This window comes from Hylobates moloch, unplaced genomic scaffold (genome assembly GCF_009828535.3).
Source record: "Hylobates moloch isolate HMO894 unplaced genomic scaffold, HMol_V3 SCAFFOLD_13, whole genome shotgun sequence".
Lineage (NCBI taxonomy): Eukaryota > Metazoa > Chordata > Mammalia > Primates > Hylobatidae > Hylobates > Hylobates moloch.
The window spans coordinates 79,539,155-79,543,241 of record NW_026652288.1 but is presented as its reverse complement, the minus strand read 5'-3'; the positions used below and the strand labels follow the sequence as shown (position 1 = coordinate 79,543,241).

General features: G+C 31.7%; 1 long non-coding RNA gene across 1 annotated transcript in view; it reads right to left on the bottom strand.

Annotated features, from left to right (window-relative positions):
- Window positions 1-228: 228 nt before the first annotated feature.
- The window catches only part of LOC116480303 (uncharacterized), a 26,167-nt gene continuing 22,308 nt past the window's right edge, over window positions 229-4,087 (bottom strand). The window contains exon 5 of the long non-coding RNA XR_004251250.1: window positions 229-276. This is a non-coding gene — a long non-coding RNA (uncharacterized LOC116480303). The remainder of the gene's footprint in view (window positions 277-4,087) is intronic.

The window sequence follows — 4,087 nt, the reverse complement described above, 5'->3', positions numbered from 1 at the left end:
GAAAATGTATGGAGGTGTGGTGATTTCAGGACTAGGTCAAGTTCTCCTTATGTAGCTGAGGGCACATAGTGAAGAGGTGTAGACACAATGGTAGAAAAGGTAGATTTTTTGCTATGAAGTGCCATTATTAAATGTTTTTGAGTGAAGAACGTAAGCTCTATCACTGTGAATACTGAGAAATGGAGTATTATATTCCACAAAATGTGAAAAGAAAACTAGCAAAGAATGTCTGCTCCACTTAGGAGCCACATGATCCGAGCAAATCATTAGATTCAACTTTTAAAAATGAAAATCAGACAGTTAATCATGTCTACTAGTTATCGTGAAGATTAAGCAAAATGTTGTAAACATGCTTATATACTGTCTGGTATATTCTAATAACTTTATACAAGTCATTAGTCAATTATGTAATTATTATTATCACCCAAAGATAAATGCGCATAATCAGTTTAAGGAAAAATCTGTAAAAACAACTTTATCTATACACTAGAGCCAATTGATTCACTGCATTTTGCCTGATTAAATCATGAACAAAAGGGTAATAATATGAGCATATATAATACTTTATTGCAGGGGCGTCCAATCTTTTGGCTTAATTGGACCACACTGGAAGAAGAAGAATTGTCTTGGGCCACATATAAAATACACTAACACTGATGATAGCTGATGAGCTAAAAAAAAAAAAAAAAAAAAAATCACGCAAAAAATCTCAATGTTTTAAGAAGGTTTATGAATTTTTGTTGGGCTGCATTCAGAGCTGTCCTGGGCCATGGGTTGGACAAGCTTGCTTTAGTGCTTAAGAAGTATTCTCTCACAAGCAAATAATTTGGTTTTTGCACCAACCCTGTGAGTTAGAAAATATAAAATATTCCTACGGTTTACAAAGAAGAAGAAGAAAAAAGAAAAAGAAAAAAAGTATAAAATATCCAAAAGAAAAAGAAAAATACCAATAAATTCATGCCAGAATAGACCAAGAAGACAAAGGAAAAATAAAAAAAACTCTCAATAAGATTAATTTGTCCTGACTGGTTCTTTCAGATAACTAGAGTGGAAAAACATGATGTCACCTAGTGAATTGATATTGTCAAATCAAATGATGGGGATCTAATAAATATCAGATTTATTTAGCCTTTGTAAATAGCTGGCTGTTGATTTCTCAAGTGTAGATGATTTGCCCCAATAGTAGGGTTTCAGTTATAAGTTTTTTTTTTTTTTTTTGACACAGAGTCTCACTCTGTAGCCAGGCTGGAGTGCAGTGCTGCGATCTCAGCTCACTGCAACCTCCCACCTCCCAGGTTCAAGAAATTTTCCTGCCTCAGCCTCCCAAGTAGCTGGTATTACAGGCACGCACCACCACACTCAGCTAATTTTTGTATTTTTAGTAGAGACAGGGTTTCAACATGTTGGCCAGGATGGTCTCTGTCTCCTGACCTCATAATCTGCCCACCTCAGCCTCCCAAAGTGCTGGGATTATAGGCATGAGCCACTGCACCCGGCCTCAGTTATAACTCTTAACACATAACATTATCACAAAGAAAACATATGATAAAAACATCTGTTTAAAATGAATGCCATACATATAACACACGTTTATTTTTAAAAAGTACATTGCATAAAGTTTTCATTTATTTTAAAAAATTATATGTATATAGATCAAAAAACAGATGCCATGTTTACCTTTCAACCAACAAACTAATACAGACTTTAAATTAATAGTCCTCAAACTATGTAACCTGGGAAAAGGGTTCCATTGCTTAATTGAATATGACCAATCTTTCTTCAAGTTCGCATTTGATTAGATTTTGTTATTTAACATTTTCACCAATAAAAGTTTCTTTAAAAAACAATTGATGCCAAATAATTATTGAGTCTGGCAAAGTGAATGTCCAAGTAATATGAATTGATGAAATTTCTCAGAAAAGTGATTGTATCTAACTGAAGAGTTAAGAAAATTTTGTGGTCCTATATATGCATGTTTTAGATTTTTATATAATATGCATATAATATAGTTTCTCTAAGAAATATTTATTCCAGCTCATATATTATTAAATATTTTAATAATTCATGTTTCACCTTGAGTATAATGATATTCAGATGTTCTATCTCCCAATTAAGTTTGAGAAACACTGTTTTAGAAGGACACATATCCAGATTATTCATTTAATTCATTATTTAATTGTCTTAAATTTCCTTGAATATGTCTTAAGTAAAACATGAGCCAGCAAACTTGGTTAGTCAAATTTAAGGGGAATAAACTCATTAATATTTTATGGGGTTCTTATCACAAGAGTTCTTAAACTAATGAACAGCAAAAAAAATAAAGTGAATGCAACTGTTCCTTATGGCTACAAATGATGTACTGACCAGTAATGCTTCTCAGAGGTTTATTTGGCACTTAGATAATGAACTTAAAAAAAAAAGCCATGTTTGTGTGGATTAATTCTGAGAATTGTGTTTATCATTCATTACAGAAACTGTTAGGCTGTGTCAACTGAAGATATTCTTAAAATCTGTTGACAAAATAGTGTTTAAAATATAAAGTTTGAATAACATATGCCAAATAAGGTATGAAAATCATTAATATTTAAATTACTTTCCTTAAATGATGATGAAATCATTACAGGACCTTGAATCTTTCATTGGCTTTAATTTCTTATATTTGTATTTAACTACTTCTCCCATACACAGTGTAGAATCAAATAAATGGTGACAACTCAAGTTTTAAAGGTCTGTAACACTAAAGCTGGAATTCAAAGGGATTTCTGTAAAGTAAGATTCACTGACCCTCCTTGGCAAAAGAATGTCTCACATCTCAAAAAGGGGAATCGTGCTGCAATAAACACATGCATCCATGTGTCTTTACAGTAGAATGATTTATACTCCCTTAGGTATGTATTCAGTAATGGCACTGCTGATCGAATGGTAGTTCTTAGCTCTTTGAGGAATTGCCACACTGCTTTCCACAATGCTTGAACTAATTTACGCTACCACCTACAGTATATAAGTGTTCCCTTTTCTCTGCAATCTTGCCAGCATCTGTTATTTTTTGACTTTCCAATACTAGCCATTCTGATTGGTGTGAGATGGTATCTCACTGTGGTTTTGATTTGCATTTCTCTAATGATCAGTGATATTGGGCTTTTTTTCATAAGTGAGAGCTAAATGATGAGAACTCATGGACACAAAGAGGGGAACAACAGACACTGGGGTCTACTGGAGGGTGGAGGGCGGGAGGAGGGAGAGGAATAGAAAAAATAACTGTTGGGTACTCGGCTTAGTACCTGGGTGAGAAAACCATCTGTACAACAAACCACTGTGACAAGAGTTTACCCATATAACAAACCTACACATGTACCCCTGAACAAAAGTTTAAAAAAAAAACAAAATGAAACGAAAAGGGAATAATCAAAAGACATAAGATGAGAGACATGAGAAAACAGAGATAAGAGATGAGAAAGTCTTCGTTCTCTGATTTTTTCACTATAGGACCGAATTCTCTGATTAGTCTCAGTTTTCTTGCTTATGAACCAAAAAGACTGGGGAAGCTTTAAAGTCTCTTTAAATTCTGACTTTTGTGATTGCAAGCATGTAAGATTCTCTATAATTGTTGCCCCTTTGTTTTCTTTGGTTATCCAACACATAATATAGCTAGGATAACTATTCCAAAGTATGAATAGAGTCTGTAGTTTAGCCTGACAAGTTGAGATTAGGTTTATTTCCTCATTTATTAATTTTAAAATTTAAATAGATGTCTATAAAAACCATGTTGAACTGCAGGTATCTGTAAGCGAGAAAGATTTTTCTCATTACTGAAGTATATATATATATATTTGTATATATACAAATATAAAGTATATATATATTTTATATATACAAATATATATAAAGTATATATATATTTGTGTATATATATAAAGTATATATGTATATATATAAAGTATATACATATTTGTATATATAAAAATATATATAAAGTATAAACATATTTGTATATATATAAATATATATAAAGTATATACATATTTGTAGATATATAAATATATATAAAGTATATACATATTTGTATATATAAATATATATATAAAGT